Source organism: Vulpes vulpes, chromosome 1 (genome assembly GCF_048418805.1).
Source record: "Vulpes vulpes isolate BD-2025 chromosome 1, VulVul3, whole genome shotgun sequence".
NCBI classification, from domain to species: Eukaryota; Metazoa; Chordata; class Mammalia; order Carnivora; family Canidae; genus Vulpes; species Vulpes vulpes.
This window is the reverse complement of record NC_132780.1, coordinates 92,613,512-92,631,563: the sequence shown is the minus strand read 5'-3', so window position 1 is coordinate 92,631,563 and position 18,052 is coordinate 92,613,512. Positions and strand designations below refer to the sequence as shown.

Sequence of the window (18,052 nt, the reverse complement as noted above, 5' to 3'; positions counted from 1 at the left end):
GACATTCTGAAGGTCTTCCACAGAGGAGAGGAACAATCAATGAATATAAATGTGGAAATTTTAGAAATTATTTCTAGATAAATTCTGGGGACCTATGCTGATTTTTTTTTTAAGCCAGTGATAAATTACATTGTAAACTTTAAACTCAACATCTATAATTTTACCTTAGGCTTATCTTTAGAATGGCTTTTGTCTAAGGGCATAGAGGGGAAACAGGAAAAAATATCCTGCAAGTCCTTGCTGGGTCTGTATGCAATTTAATCACATGTGGCATAGGAGCTAGAATACTGTGATTAAAACCAATAAACGAGTTTGGAGGAACATTGACCAATTTGAAGAAAGAGATACAATTAAAAAAAAAAAAAAGAAATACAATTTTTAGAAGAAAACAAAACCTTTTAAGCCTTTCTGATAGGACTTAATCCACTAAAGAAACCGGACACATAGGATATCTAAGATGTTTGTGTGCCACTGGACTTGGCAATCAACGTTTTTTAATGCTCAGAGAACTCAAGACTACTTACATCTCCACAGCTGCCTAAGTCCCATCATTTTCCCCAACTGGTTGCTTACAAGTAGTCCATAGAGACAACATCTCTTGTGCAAGGCTCCTCAACCCTGATACTACTGACTTTTTAGTTTTTTTGTTTGTTTGTTTTAAAGATTTTATTTATTTATTCATGAGACACAGAAAGAGAGGCAGAGACACAGGCAGAGGGAGAAGCAGGACTGGATCCCGGGACTCCAAGATCACACCCTGGGCCAAAGGCAGGCTCTAAACTGCTGAGCCACCCAGGGATCCTACTACTGACTTTTTAGACTGGATAATCTTTGCTATGGGTGGCAGGGGATGAGGAGGGAGCTTTGTAGGACATTATGGGACAGCAGCATTCTGGGACATTGTGTATGCTAACTGTACCACCACTACAAGAACCTCCACCCTGAGTTAAGATGATCAAAATGTCTTCAGACTTGGTCAAATGTCCCTGGAAGGGAGAAGGGGGCAAAATGACCCTTGGTTCGTTTGTTTGTTTATTTTTAAGATTTTATTTACTCACGAGAGACACAGAGAGAGGCAGAGACATAGGTAGAGGGAGAAGCAGGCTCTCTGCAGGGAGCCTGATGTGGGACTCAATCCCAGGACCCAAGGATCACACCCTGAGCCAAAGGTAGACAGACATTCAACCACTGAGCCACCCAAGGTATCCCTTGGTTTAAAAAAAAAAAAAAATCACAGCTCTACGGGCTTCAAATCAATGGTACTCTTTTCCCCTTGCTTTCCCTCCAAGCAGGGCTAAGTGCAGTAGGGAAGCTAGATAGGGCATCTTTTCCTGTTGTACGACTATTTCCCCCATGTCTTCCAATGATTGCACTGTTGTGTTTTTTTCCCCAATAGACTTTAATGCCGCTAGAGGGATATGGTATGAACATTACAGGAAAGGCAGGTCCATGTTCACTATGCTGGGACTGGAAGTCATAAACCAAGCCTTATAAACTTCTTTGTGCATGTTTGGTACAATGGCTAGGGTACGATTAATATTCAAATACTGCCTGAATGTCTAAAAAATTAGAAGAATTCTCCAATTCTGCTTCTCCAAAGCAACCACATTCATGAGACAGTAATAAACTAAAGGACAGAATTTTTGAGGGGCACCTGGGTGGCTCAGTGGTTGAGCGTCTGCCTTTGGCTCAGGGCATGATCCTGGGATCGAGTCCTGCATCAGGCTCCCTGCAGAGAGACTGTTCCCCTCTGCCTGTCTCTGCCTCTGTCTCTCACAAATATTTTTTTAAAAAAGAAATTTTTGAGGCACATTATTAAATATCAATTTCTTCCCCTAATTCCAGAACCATATATCCAGTAAGGTTCCATTAATATTAAGACATACCTGACAGCACATTTAAATAGAATAAAGACAGGAACTAGGAATGTATCAAACAAAACCTAATTCCTATTAGCAAACTTAAAAAAACTTTCATTCCCTCCCTCAACCTATGTATTTGTATTTCAGACTCAAAGGTAACTAACTCAGTTACCTGTTTCCAGTTGATGGAAGATTAGAAGCTGTTTTGAGTGGACAAGAAGTTGTCATGAGTCTCCTAACTGGTCTACAAATGGCATTCGATCTTGACCCACAGTAGCAGTCACTGACACAGCTGCAACACTAACATTTTCTAGATTGCAAATATAACCAAGCAACTTCTTTGATTGCCTCACTTTTCTTGGCATAAACTCCAGCGGCCCTGGCATGAAAGTCCTGCTCTCCATGAACCACAGCATCACCTGCTGTGAGTCTCCTCTCCAGCCTTACATACAGCTATGCTGAGCTGCATTTCTCTGCTTGGTTTTCCAGGCACCATCAATGTTGTACATGATGCCGCCACTCCTTGGAAGAATCTTCTCTTGCCCTTATCTAGCTACTTTCCCTAAGCCTCTTCTCTGCTTTTATCAAATCCTCAGAAATTATCCATAGTACCTTACCATGTCATCACATTCATCCTTCTGCACTGTGATCAAGCTGTGTACATACCTGAGATGGACAGGTGGGAAAGAGAAGGGGTAACAGAAAAATCTGCCTTCTAAAGCACAGACTGCTTTCTCCCCATGCCACAGGAAATAAAAATAACTCCTTAAACTCCTGATCATCCATTATATGTCAGACATGGTTCTAAGGACCTTTACACATAGGAACTGGTCTAATCTCACAATGACGCTATTATCACACCAATTTCACAGATGAGGACTCTCTGATATCAGAAGAGGAGTAACTTGTGGAATTAGACACTTAGTTCTTACACCAAGATCTACTATAGCATCTGCACCCTACGTAGAGAACCAGGAAGCATGAGGCCAATGCTTCTGAGAACCCAGGAAGCATAAGGCCAATGTTGCCTGCTGCTGGGAAAGGATTGGTACCACGAGGAGAGAAGGCAGGCAGCAAAGACAGGAGGGGACATTGTGTGGAGACAGTACACCACTCTTCCCCTAGGAACAACAGTTTATAACTAAATGGTGATGCATTCATCCAGAAAAACAGCTGAATGCTAACAAGAGAGGAAAGAGAATAAAGGGTTTTATAGGACAAAGTGGGTCAAGGAGATGTGTACGCCCCAGTGTGTGGAGCAGTGGGCACCATCAGTGATGTAGCATCTCAAACGGTAACTGCACAGTAAGTATCTGAGAAAGCAGCACATTCCTAATCTCACACACCAAAACTATATCGATGCAGGATACTGCCCAATGGATGAAGGCACAGGTGCCAGTTAATAATTCGGATGTTAAGGAAATGAAAATCACTTTTAAAACAGACTAAGCTCCAGGGATGCCTGGGTGGCTCAGTGGCTGAGCATCTGCTTTTGGTGGAGCGTCTGCATAATCCTGGAGTTCCGGGATCAAGTCCCACATCGGGCTCCCTGCAGGGAGCCTGCTTCTCCCCCTCTGCCTTTGTCTCTGCCTCCCTCTCTGTGTCAACACATGAATAAATAAAATCTCTAAAAAATAAAATAGAGTAAGCTCCAAAAAGTAATAAACACATAAATGCTGAAACATTTAAGGGAAATATTTCTTTATTGTTTAAATTACATAGTATACATATAGTATGCTGTATATACTTAGTATAAAGTATGGTAAATATTTTGCAGTGGCACAGTTGGTGAATTAGCAACTCCACTACAGAACAGTTTAGGATGATTCTGAAGAAGCCAGCCTCTTCATTTTTGTTTATTCCCTCATTTCCCATTCGTACTCCCTCATTTCCTATTCACTGATCCTCTGCTTCCCTCAGAGGCCCCGGAAAACTGCTCTGGAGCAGAGAATCTGAAGAATCTACAGCAGATTCACTGGTTTTTGGTCCAATCTGAGTCCCCACTGTAACCCTTAAAACCACAGAGCACCTTATCTTAACATGGTAAAATATGGAAGAAGCTTGTGTCTTTAGCATTTTCTCTCTCACCAAATCTGCTAATTTGTCACCTTGCTTCCTCTTGTTCTTTCTAGTTTTCCTCCTTAACTTTTGGCTACTCACAGAAAAAAGAGTTCTTATAAAATGGGAATTTTAAGCTATATCAAGGATTGCATGGGATTATGAGATATTGGGTAGCTTTTCTGCCTTTATTATTTCTTTAACAAAACTTGATTCTCCAGAAAATTGTGTGATCCAGCACTGTTTTTGCACTCCTTAGAAAACATTAGAGGGGTAGAGGGGTGTATATCATAACAAAAATATAAATGAATATAGCAAGATATAGATGAAGATCTGGTTGTTCTACCAATAGTTTACAGAACATGGACAGGATAAACCCTCCAGCTAGAAAACACACACAATTACTTATAGAGTATTCTCACTGTTAGGATTTACAATGTTTTCCTGCATACTTTTATATATTTTACACACACACACACACACACACACACACACACACAATCATATATACTAGATTTGATTATCACAACTATCAAAATGGTGCAGTTTAAAATCTCTTGGTGTTTGGCAGAATTTAGTGTTTAATATAAAATGCTGGGACCATGGCTATTACTGTTTTAAGAGGTAAATACTAAGAAACATTTTGTTTATGCTTTATAGTTCTGGAAAAGTAAAAGTAGAGATTCACTTTATAAAGGAACGTGGGCTTTTTTTGCTGAAATTTTTAAAAGCTAAAACTAAGATTTGGTATGCATAATTAATTGAACAACCAAACTACAGATTTGGTATATATAATTAATTAAAAGACCCAGTTCATTCAGATTATCTGCTGCACACGGATTTTGATCCTGGTGGATCTTATCTGAAGATTTCTGGACTGCTTCAAATCCCATAGCAACTTGTGTCTAATCCCAATGTCAATCAAGGAGTATTGAAGCATGTCCGTTTCTCCAGATCCCCTTCTTACTCTTAATTCTTGATTTTTCCATTTCCTCTGTGTTCAAAAAGTAGTGAGGGTTACCTTCAGGAAGGAATCTATTTTTGACCTTAACAATGCACCCAGCATTTTGTTTTACTTTCCTTCCCCAAAGTTCTTACTACATTCTCTTTTTCCTCTGGATAGTCCCCAGAGGCCATGATCTTAAGATTCTGGGAAAAGATGCTGCTTGTTTAGCCTCCATTTTATAGTCCTTGACAAAAGATACACAAGCTGATTATTTGAGAAATTCATTTATTCCGTAAAAAATGTATTCCACATAGGAATGTTTTCCTTAAAGAAATACAACATGCTTGTTTGTTTCTCAAAGTCCACATTCATATAACCCTGGAGTCCTTTGTGCTGAGCTCAAATTGCTGAAGCAATTCTCCTTTTGGTCTACACTTCACAGGAATGGCCAAAACTCTACTTTTTACCAAACTAAGAAGAGATACTCCTATTTTACATTGATATCTTCATTTTCCTGGTGATTAAACGTCTCAATTTTCTTCTTACCTCACTACAGTCACATCACCAGCTATCATCAGCTTTTCTGTGGCCCTGCTGCAAGGCACAGTACTTTAGGGATAACTACATGAAGTTATTTACCTGTTTTATGCTTGGAGCAACTAAATATTGCTTCTTACTAAATATTTCAGCAAAGTCAAGTTGCCCAGTCTGGATCACTGGGGCTGAAGCTGCTAGAAAGGGTCAATTGCTTTGTTGAAGGAAAAGAATTTCTGCCAAGCTACTGTCTCTCCAAGTGTTTTTGTTTGTTTTTGTTTTGTGTATGTATGTGACTTCTCAAACATATTTGTTTGTTTTTGTTTTGTGTATGTGTGTAACTTCTCAAACATGCCCACTTCCACATGAGTGATTGGTAATCAAATATGATCTCAGCTCTCCATCTTTTGTTGTAAATTTCTGCATCTACAATGTGTTTCAGAGGGGATTTCATGGACGTGGAGGATTAATGGAAGAGCCTGACAGCTGAAGTCCTGAGTCAGAGTAGAAGATAAAGTTAAGGGACTTGACCTGGTTTTAAAAGAGAGACTTACTAACTTCTTCAACCCAAAACCAATGTAGTATTTCAGGTATGTGCCTTCAGAATTTGGGGCTGAAATGTCTCTGTTACTTCAGGGAACTAAAATATATTGTCTGTATATGTAAGAAACTCTTGTACAAAACACCTTATACCTTTCACTTAAAAAAAAAAGACACAGTTTGAGGTTTCCTTTTTTGTATATTCCAACCTATGATTATTCACTCTTTTCTCCTCCATCCACTGACCTCAGACATTATACTGTCCTCAAGGAGGAGCACCAGTAATGCCATAATGAAGTGGGAGAATGGAGAAAGTACACATCCAAAATACAAATTTTTATCTTATAACCTAATTTACACACATGGCCAGACTATATAAGAGATTTAATGACACTGTGGCAAGTCACTACGAAGTAAGAGCATTCATGTAGTGTGTGGTATTTTCCAATTAAACAGAGTTGGTTTAGCAGCCTATTTGACATACTGGGCAAGCAGCCTAGGCTCAACCAGCCTCACCACTGTTTCCACCTCCAGCCTCCAGACAGGTCTCAACACTGCCAGTTTTTCCCCTTTGGTACCTAAGAACTATCAGATTGGTTGCTTGAAAAACCAGCTCTAGTTGCTTATAATCCCCGCCCCCCAAACACCTACCATGTCTCCCAGTTACTTGCCAAATATAGGCCACTGCAAGGTACTTCCACTGACTTCAAGAATTGCTTCCCAACACTTCCCTAGATAGCCCCTGCTTTTACAGAATGGCTGCATTTGTTATCCCTTTAGCATGCTTCATGATTTCCTTCCCTCTCCTTGCTTCTAGCCTTTCTTTCTTTTACTTCACTCTTCTTTCCATAGGGTTTGTCTCTTCAATCATCTGTCAAATCTTCTAAATACTTTAAGAGCCAATGAAAATGCCTTCATCCCACATAAAACCTACCCTGTTTCTCCCATATGAAAGTGCTTGTCCTTCTCCTAGGCCACAAATAAGCTGATGACACTCCTCTGGCAGCATCACCACAGGAGGGAAAAGTTATCAGACTTATCTGTCTATCCCATGAAAGGCTCTGTGTGCAGCGGAAGCTCAAGGAAGCATATTAAATTGCAATGACCTGGCCTCCAGTATTTGGGTCATTTTTAGCAGTACTGGGGGGGGTGACTTTCAAAAGATAATAAATTAGACAGTAAACAAGAAGTGTAGAAAACAGAAAATATAAGCAAAAACATTTAAAAGAAGTTGCATTCTCAAAATTCAGATATAACCACTGTACATACTTTAGTATTCGTTTCTGCAGGGGTTTTTTGGAAATACTATATTTAGGCAGAGGATACAAAAATGGGATCTTCACATAATGGTTTGGAACATGTTTTATGTTCTGGACATCTTTCCTCATCAACAGCTATGTTTCTAAAGCACTTGTACTAATGGTTGCCCAAAACTAGAATGCAGGAAAACACAATAATTTATGTAGCAAATTCCCAAACTTTAGGTTATTTCCAGCTTTTCAGTGTTATACATAATGCTGCCCATATTGTTACACAAATATCAATGTGTGCAGGATAAATTCCTGGAGTGGAGTTTCTTTATCTTTGGTTGGAAACAGAGCCCCTTTCACCGCAACCTCAGAGATAGGAGCGATTCATTCCCTAGATCATTCGTTTACCAGGTGCTTGTGGTGTGCCAGGCATCCTTCAAGACTCTTCCATTCAGTGGATGTATAGACAGTATATGAGATAATAGGCTGATAAATAAGATCCACATTATGAAAATAATACCGGGGTTGGGTAGGGAGATGTTAGATAGTGAGGAGTCAAGAAAGATTTTCCTGAGGAAGTAGCAGTGCAGGTGGAGTGAGTCCAAAAGTCAAGAAAAGAGGTTTCAGGGATCCCTGCGTGGCGCAGCGGTTTAGCGCCTGCCTTTGACCCAGGGCGTGATCCTGGAGACCCGGGATCGAATCCCACGTCGGGCTCCCAGTGCATGGAGCCTGCTTCTCCCTCTGCCTGTGTCTCTACCTCTCTCTCTCTCTCTCTCTCTCTCTCTCTCTCTCTGTGGCTATCATAAATAAATAAAAAATTTAAAAAAAAAGAAAAAAAGAAAAGAGGTTTCAGATAGAGATGGAGAGTTAATACGAAGGTGCAAAGGTCCTAAGGTCAGAGTGAGTAATGAATAGCAAGAGAATGAGAAAATGTGGTGAGAAAGAAGAAAAGTGGGGAACTGTAGCCTGTAACAAGGATTTTATACCAAAGTCAATGAAAAGTCATTGGCCAGACAAAAGCTTTAAGCAGATAGTGCCAGCTGATCCATAGCTGTAAAAGGTCACTCTGGCTGCTGTACAGAGCCTGGCGGGGGGATCATGGTACACAGGGAAGGGCCAGTGTAGAAGCAGTCACTGATGTTAGAATGTGGGGAGAGCAAATGTAATTTGGACCATGAATGGTAGTGGAGACAGACATCAGGAGGCAGATGTGATGCAGTGTGGAGGGAGGGCCAACGGAGCTTGCTAATACATTAGATGTGGGGGAGATAGAAAGGCAGAATAAATAGGATGTTCAGGCATTGGGTTGAACATTTATTGAGACCAAGCTGACAGAGAACCAAAGAGGTGTGAGGAAAAGAATCAAGACTTTGTATTTGGAAGATGTAACAGAAGGTAAAGTTTGTGTCAGTGTGATTAGAGATGTGATCACACTGTTTTCCTGTATTTTACATAAACTATTCTGTATAGATTACTTTCTATGCAGTATTTTGGTCTAAAATTTTAGTAATTAGCTCTATGTCAAAAAATTCTTCACAGATATTTCAAGTATGCTTATTTTCATCTCCTTGCACATTCAAGTTATTCCAATTCTTCACTAAATTTTTATATATAAAGCTTTAGCTATAGATTAGGTTTTAAGAGGAATTATTAGCCAAAGGTAAGAATAGTTTTAAGGCTTGATACCAAGCACCAAAAATAATTTCCTGAAAGGTGTTACCAATTTCCAAACTCAACACAAGAGTGACAGTTACTATTTAACCACACTGCATATTCTCATTACAAACAAACAAAAATCTTGATATAGCGTTAAGAAAGGTTGTAAACATAAATAGTATAATTGAACCTACAAGGGGATTAGCATTTTTGAAGAAAGTATTACTATTTAAATATGTTACCAGTAGCATTTTAGATTGTTCAGCAAAATCATTTCCACTAAAAATAAACAGAATGTGTGCTCAAATGACAGCTATTACTCTCAATTACAATAACTTCTGAAAACAAGTCAACTTTCTTGATTTGTTATTGGTCTTTAAATTTTCTTTTAAATATAATAATGTATTGTTATAGACCATCATGTTGAATTTTTGGGGATTTAAAATAATCTACTACAGGGATCCCTGGGTGGCACAGCTGTTTGGCGCCTGCCTCTGGTCCAGGGCACGATCCTGGAGACCTGGGATCGAATCCCACGTCGGGCTCCCGGTGCATGGAGCCTGCTTCTCCCTCTGCCTGTGTCTCTGCCTCTCTCTCTCTCTCTCTGTGTGACTATCATAAATAAAAATAAAACAAAGAAAAAATAATCTACTACAAAATTAATATGCTAGAAGTTTTTTAAAAATGTTTTTTTATTTTAGAGATGGAAAGAATGAGAATGCACGCATGAACAGGGAGAGGAGCAGAGAGAGAGAGAGACAGGCAGACTCTGTGCTGAGCATGGAGCCCGATGAAGGGCTCGATCCCACAACTACTGAGATCATCCCACTACTCTGAGATCATAACCTGAGCCAAACCCCAGAGTTGGATGCTTAACCAACTGAGCTATCCAAGTGCCCCTATGCCAGAAGTTGTAGTATCAACTAGCTACTATGAAAGGTTTAGGATATATTTAGGTTGATCTGGTATGCATTATCAAAAGGGATCTTCTTAACTTCTGCCCCTAGTACTTCTGTGACACGGGGGGAAGTCCTTAACTCTCAGGAGTTGCACTGTTCAATACAGTAGCCACCAGCCATGCTTGACTATTTAAGTAAATTAAAAGTTAAGTCCTCAGTCACGTTAGCTACAGTTTAAATGCTCAATAGCTTCAGATGGCTGGCAACTACTGTATTAGATAGCAAAGAATATATTAGTTCTGTCATTGTGGATGCTCTAGGTATCTTACTGTAAAATGAGGAAGCTGAATTTTGTACTTTTTATTTTTTTAAAAAGATTTATTTATTTTCGAGTGAGCAAGATCACACAAAGGGAGAGAGAGGTAGAGGGAGAGGCAGGCTCCCCAGTGAGCAAGGAGCCCGATGTGGGGCCCGATCCCAGAACCCCAGGATCATGACCCGACACAAAAGCAGATGCTCAACCGACTGAGCCACCCAGGTGCCCCCGAATTATGTACTTTTTAAAGTATCTTCTAGATCTAAATTCTAGTAATTTATTTTTTTATTTTTTTTTTAATTTTTTATTTACTTATGATAGTCACACAGAGAGAGGCAGAGACATAGGCAGAGGGAGAAGCAGGCTCCATGCACCGGGAGTCCGACGTGGGATTCGATCCCGGGTCTCCAGGATCGCGCCCTGGGCCAAAGGCAGGTGCTAAACCACTGCGCCACCCAGGGTTCCCCTAAATTCTAGTAATTTAGTGACTTTGAAATTTTTTAGGTACTCTTCTGGCTTCCTAAAAACTGTATCACAGTATCTATAAAATATTAATTTCATAAAATCATAGAATTTCAGAAATGGCATTTTCTTTAAAATCATTTATTTTTATTTCCTAATTTTTAACAGAGAAGAAGCTGAAAAGGAGGACTATGATCTACAAACTCCTACTCTAGTGTTCTTTCCATGGTCTAGAGAGAAAATAAATCCATTACATTAAAAACAAAGGTCACTGAGTATGTGTATATACAGATTTTAGAAGTGTGTGTACCTATTTCATATGCTTATTCCTTAGCTCTGCCTGCTAACAGGGTCTAAAAGCAGTGATGCGCTTGTAGTAATGAGCACAACTTTTAAAATATAATTTCTTCACTGAAAGGAACTGGAGCTCCTTGAAGAAATGGCTGATTCGAAGGCTGAGTCAAAGAAAGTGCAACATGAGTTTGGAACATCTTGTTCCAGAAAGTGAGGATGTACTCTAAGAATGATGGGGACAGATCAAGAGGACACAAATGTTGGGGCACTTGGGTGGCTTAGTCAGTTAGGCATCCAACTCTTGATTTTGGCTCAGGTCATAATCTCAGAGTTGTGGGATCAAGCCCCATGTTGGGTTCCACCCACAACAGGGAGTCTGGTTGAAACAGTCTCTCTCCTTCTCTCTCTCTGCCTGTCCCTTCCTCCATTCTCTCTCTCTAAAATGAATGAATAGAGAAAAAAAAATGGACACAAGTGTCAACTTGAAAGGGATCTGGCTAAATCTGGGACAATTTGAGCAAAAATAATTAGAGGAAAGCATTACAATCCATAGAATAAATTAAATATTCCTGAGTCCACACTGATATAAGCAAATAAGAGAGAAAGGAAAGCTCCTCCTTACAGCAGAAAGCCAACTAATAAATGTAGAGGGTACAATGAATTAGAGAATCATTTTTTGGCAACTAACATATTAACTGATGAGAATCATTGATACTGAAACCAATGGGTGAATATACGAGGAAGAACAGAATATTCATATAGTCTCATAAGATACTTAATGACATAACAAAAATTAGTAATTAAAAGTGGAGAAACCTGGCAGACACTCCCTTAACAGAGTGACAGAGGACAATATCCCCAGGATTGGGACAAATCAACATGTGCTCCTGACAGGATACACTGAGGACAAGATATCATTTCCGTGGCATTCCTGTCAGAAGTATGTAACCTCAATCCAAACACGAGGAAACTTATCAAGCAAACCCAAATTGAGGGGCATCCTACAAAATAACTGAGTATTTCAGCAACATCAACATTATGAACTACAAAGAAAGGCTCTAAGGAGTAGAGACATGACAACTAGATACAGTGAATGATCTTGGATTGTCTTTTTGCTATAAAGGACATCATTGGGCCGAATGGTGCAATATGAATAAGGTCTGTAGATTAGACAACAGTATGGTATAAGTGATAATTTCTTAATTTTGAGAAATGTAATATAGTTTATATAAAAGACTGTGCTTGTTTTTTGGGAGGGAAATAATTCAAAATAATCTCCCAAAATGTTAACATTCAGGAAATCTGGGTGAAGGGCACATAAGAATTCTTTGTAATTTCTTGTAACTTTTCAGCTTTTCTGTAGGTTAGATACTACATGAAAAAAATTAAACCAAGGTCACTGAATCCCTATTCATTAATGATATTTTTTAAAATGGTAACTTTTACCAATGATTACTGACATTGAGTATCTTTTCATATGTCTGTTGGCCACTTATAGGTCTTCTTTGGAAAAAGGTCTATTCAGGTCCTCTATTTCTTAGATTATTTGTTTTTTTTGGTGTTGAGCTGTAGAACCTATTTACTTTTTATATTAACCCCTTATTAGATACATTATTTGCAATACCTTCTCCAATTCAGTAGGTTGCCTTTTTGTTTTGTTGATGGTTTCCTCAACAGAAATACCGTATGGTCCACACATTCCACTATTATTTACTCAAAGAACATGAAAACACTAATTTGAAAAGATATATGCACCTCTGTTCATTGCAGCATTATTTACAATAGCCAAGATATGGAAGCAGCCTAAGTGTCCATTGACAGATGAATGGATAAAGATGTGCTATATACATACAATGGAATATTATTCTGCCATAGAAAGAATGAGATTTTGCCATTTGTGACAACATAGGCAATACTCAAAGGTATTATGATAAGTGATACAAGTCAAACAGCATATGATTTCACTTATTTATGGAATTTTTAAAAACCCAAACAAACAAAAAACAAAAATAGACCCAAAAATATAGAGAACTGATGCTCGCCGGGGTGAGGGGGGCACTGGGGGCTGGGCAAGATGGGTGAAGGGGAGTGGAAGGTACAAGATTCCAATTACAGTATGAAAGTCACAGGGATGAAAAAAAAAAAAAAAAGGGATCCCTGGGTGGCGCAGCGGTTTGGCGCCTGCCTTTGGCCCGGGGCGCGATCCTGGAGACCCAGGATCGAGTCCCACGTCGGGCTCCCGGTGCATGGAGCCTGCTTCTCCCTCTGCCTGTGTCTCTGCCTCTCTCTCTCTGTGACTATCATAAATAAATAAAAATAAATCTTTAAAAAAAAAAAAAAAAAGAAAGTCACAGGGATGAAAGGTATTATAGAGGGAATATAGTCATAGTAATGTTACAGTGTTGTATGGTGACAGATGATAGCCACACTTGTGGTAAACACATCATCATGTAGGGAGTTGTCAAAACTAATGTAATATTGTATGTCAACTATACTTCAATGAACTAATAAAAATGGCCAAAAGTAAATAAGAAAATTGAGCAAAGTACAATTTGAGAGTGAAAGTAGTTGGCCCTGTGTGGCAAAAGGAAATGGAGTCTTTCCTATTGGGAGCAGGAAGGGAAGAGTTTGGGGAATTTCAGGAAGCAATCTCCCCACGCCATGCATCAACTGACTTCAGATTCATATTCTCAGCTCAAGCTACACCTTAAAAGATCCATCCCTAATAGCTCAGCACTTCTCTCCCAGGACCAGGGCAGGCCTCATATTTGGTAGCTCAAACCGTATTAAGAAACTGGCGCTGTTGTTAAACACAAAACCAAAAAGAAACAGGTTCACACTTTTCCTCAAGTAAAATAAAAACTAAATATCATCTTATTAAAGAGTGAAATATCATGATTTTAAATGAAGTAAAAAGCTTCTTTAGTTGGACCCCAGCATGGCTTACCTAATGCTACGATGGTTTGAGCCATTTGTAACTGAAGAAAAGAATCTCATATACCTCTCCCCATTTTCTTCTCTTTCTTAAAAGGGTCATTCAAGTATCCTATGTATTTCTTTATTTAATGCTTTCTTATCTAAATTACCAAATCTTTGATCAAAGTTCTCTTTCTTTACCAATACCTGCACAAAATAACATGTTTTGAGATATTTATATTCCTATAAATACTAAGAAATAGAGAAATTTAACTACATTAAATGCTTCTTAAGCTATGAATCATAATGATAATCTTAATTGCTTATTTAAAAGCTTACACCGTGGCCAGGATTTATCAAGAGGGTGTTGAGTCATGCTTCCCAAAAAGTGGAGTTCTGATAGTAAATACGTTTGGAAATGGTAGGAGCTGTGTCTCCTCTTCTGAGTTATTACAACACATGGAATTATATTAAATTTTTTGAGGAATCCTATAGTAAAGTAAGCAAGTAAAATTTGGGAGTAAGGGTCTCCTAAACCTACTTGACAAAGGATTGTTTTTTTTTTTTGGCAGTATTTATTAATCTGGGACACACTTTACAAAAGTTATTACAGTATTTTTATAAGTCATATGATTGCAGAATTCTCTTTAAAAGACAAAGGATAGGGGCACTTGGGTGGCTCAGTGGTTGAGCATGTGCCTTCAGCTCAGGGCGTGATCCTGGGGTCCTGGGATCGAGTCCCACATCAGGCTCCTCCCATGGAATGTTCTTCTCCCTCTGCCTATGTCTCTGGCTCTCTCGTGTCTCTTATGAATAAATAAATAAAATCTTTAAAAAAAAAAAGACAAAAGATATTGTTTCAGCATGGCATTTCTCATAAAATGAAAACAGTGTAGTAGTAAATTCTCTTTGCAGGTCAAACATTTTGGGATAAGCACACTGATCGGAAATGTAGTGGAATTCATATTCAGAGGTCACCTGATTGCCTTAATAGAAGGTAACTAAATTTGATGATATAAGATCAATACCACTATAGTTTTAATTCTTTAAAATGTGAATCCATAATGCATTTTTACAGATGGCAAAAATAGATATTAAACTCCATTAGTGAGCTCCACAAAGTCTGTTGCGGATGAACATTTTTTTCCTCTCCCTAGAATCTTGTGAAACATCAAGTACATCTAATGGACCAATTAGAGTGATAAACCGTCACAGCCCACTCACTGCTATGTCTAAATTGCTCTAAGGAAAAGGACAGCTGATTGCAAATGAAAGAAAATCCTCTACTTCCTGGAAGTAGGAAAAACTGGGGCAGCTATCTGCTCAGCTTACTGGTCAATGGGAAACGCCCCAAAGTATGCAAAATGCTAGATGTCTCTTAGGAAAAAAAATCTTGGGGAGGGGAGAAAAAGGGTAAAAATTGCATTCAAATCCTTCAGAAAGTACTGTATTAGGAGACAAACAAAATCATCGACAGAGGAAAGAGGCTCCCTCCTTGACAGTCACAAGAACAGAAGAGAGGCCACCACAAAGATGAAGCCAACTTCCTGGAACAGAAGCATCACTGGTTTGATAGCTGGAAGTCTCCTTGACAGCCCTTTAGGTCTCTAAATAATTTGAGTGTACTCACTTTGCTTTTTTCAGATTAAATCCTCTGCACATAATTTCAATAATAGCAACCATATGGGAAGCATCTGCAGCTTTTCTCAATTCTAATTTTTTGTAGGCGGAAGAAACACTGACGAAAATAGCCCCACCGTCTGTCAGGGCCACTGCAGACTGACCTAGTTAGAGTTAGATGCAGCAGGCTGAATGCATTTGAGCTGGCTTAATCCTGCCCTAGCTTTGAGGATGCTGTGTGTCCCGTGGCAGGAGCTCAGGACGGAGGATTCACCACATCCTTCAGAGCTTATGAGTTTATAGTTGATGGGTCACACTTGGGTTTCTGAAACTACACTAGTGTGGCTCTTACTGTACTACCTATGACCACTCCCAAATCAACTCTCTGAAATAGCTTTCTGAAATCAGCATTTTCAAAACAACAAAATTATATAACAATATTAAATCTCAAATGCTAAAAGGAGAAAATTATCTAGAACACATAACCATAAAAAGGTAGGTGTCCTGGGATCCCTGGGTGGCGCAGCGGTTTGGCGCTTGCCTTTGGCCCAGGGCGCGATCCTGGAGACCGGGGATCGAATCCCACATCGGGCTCCCGGTGCGTGGAGCCTGCTTCTCCCTCTGCCTGTGTCTCTGCCTCTCTCTCTCTGTGTGACTATCATAAATAAATAAATAAATAAGTTAAAAAAAATGTAGGTGTCCTTTATTTATAAAAAAGATAAACACCTTGATAGAAAATGCAATAAACATGTAATTCACAGAAGAAAAATGCTAACAAGTAGATAAGAAATGTATAACATAACCAGTAGTCAGAGAATTGCAGGTTAAAACAATAAGCCATCATTTCTTTATCCATAAAGTTGACAAATTCCAAACAAGAGAATATCATAACTGTTCTAGAAGACTGTTTCTAACACTAAGTGGAAAGAAAACACATTGTAAAGCCACATATGCAATGATACACACACAAAGTTTATAAAAGCCAGAGTAATATTTACCAAAATGTTAATGTGGCTATGTACAAATGGTCAGATTACAGATGATTTAAAAACAATTTTAATCCTTTTCTGCAAAAGTGTCTCACAATATTTTTCTTATTAAAAAAAACATACGTTACATTTAAAATATTTAGGCAATAATAGTAAGAGACGCATAGAGACTATTTTTGTTCATAATTTTCTGTATTCCAGTTGTCAGTGATATCAGAAAAGATGTTTTAAGTTGAATCACTAAAAAAACAAAACAAAACAAAACAAAAAAACAAAAAAACCCAGGCCCTCACTTCATATGCTAATGTGGACTGCTGAGAAGTCCGGTTTAGAGGCATATTTATTCTGGGAGCAGGCCTCCCAAAAAAAATGTCTCAAAAAAGACAAGTCTTATGGGGAAAGGGCAGCTTATACTTTATTTACTTTCACATTATGTTCATACTGAAATAATTATAACATATTTCACAAAAGGCAAGGTTCTATAACTGATTTCATTTTCAAAATCCCTTTTTAAAGTTTTCAGTAGCTGCTAGATAATATTCCCGTACAAGCATTTCCATGAAGAAACTGTATGCTAAGTATTAACTTCTCACATTTTTAGTCACTTTTTCAAGTTTGAAAATGGTGGTGACACTATTTTGGCAGTCTTTTATGTTTTTTTTTTTTCTTTTTTTTGTATCATCAAATGTAGCAGAAGCAAATAATGATTCTACATTTATTTCATAGACAGGATATGCTCAAAGAAAAGATTATTAATAATGTGAAATGCTACTTGTTTTTAAAATAATAGTGTCTCTTCCAGTTAAACCACAAATATTTATTGATTCTTGCTATGTGTCATGCTAGGCATGTCTTAATTAAGGTCTTATATGCTATGATAAATAATACATTATAGAGTTATGGGTTTTTCAGTTTAGGAGTGGCCTGTCCATCCCCTCAGAAACTATGATTATCTTCACCACTGCTCTTTCTGCAATTTTTTTCAGATTTTTTATTTTAATAGGAATAAACGCTCTAGTAGGTGTTAATCTCCCTTGTCAACATTAGAAGTGGTTCCAAATTTAAAAAAAAATTTATTTATTCATGAGAGACACACAGAGAGAGGCAGAGACATAGGCAGAGGGAGAAGCAGGGAGGCTGATACAAAACTCAATCCCAGGACCCCAGGATCACACCCTGAACCAAAGGCCAGCTCAACCACTGAGCCACTCAGGTGCCCCAGAAGTGGTTCCAAATTATGGCCATTTCTTTACTTTTCAAAGGTAAACTGTATTTTTTTTCATGGAATTTCAGAATTCATCCCCTCACATGTAGGGAGTCGGGGTGGGGGGTGGTAATCAATCTCTGCTGTACTGAGAAGAAATTGTGTCAATTCACTTATGTCCTGAAAAACAACTTATAAATCTTCAACTAGAGAAAGGTATGGTTAAGTTGCTATTACCAGAAGATAATGATTAACATCTGGTCTTTTATCTCTAATACTGATTCCGTCTCCTTTTCCATTCTTGCTTAAGCCCTATAGCCTCACTTTACCTCTTTGCGCTATTCATTTGGCAACAGTACATGGTAGAGGATTCCCGTGTCATTCCAATGCTCTGTAAAGGCAGGTTTCTTACCCAAGGACCCTGATAATCCTGCAGGCAGACCTCTGTGGCACTCTGTTTTTCTACCATGGATGAATGTATATGCTTTAAGGATAGTCAACTTAAA

At 38.6% G+C, this 18,052-nt stretch overlaps 1 protein-coding gene across 9 annotated transcripts in view; it reads right to left on the bottom strand.

Moving 5' to 3' along the window:
* The window catches only part of MAP7 (microtubule associated protein 7), a 149,692-nt gene that overhangs the window by 99,944 nt on the left and 31,696 nt on the right, over positions 1-18,052 (bottom strand). The window lies entirely within an intron of this gene.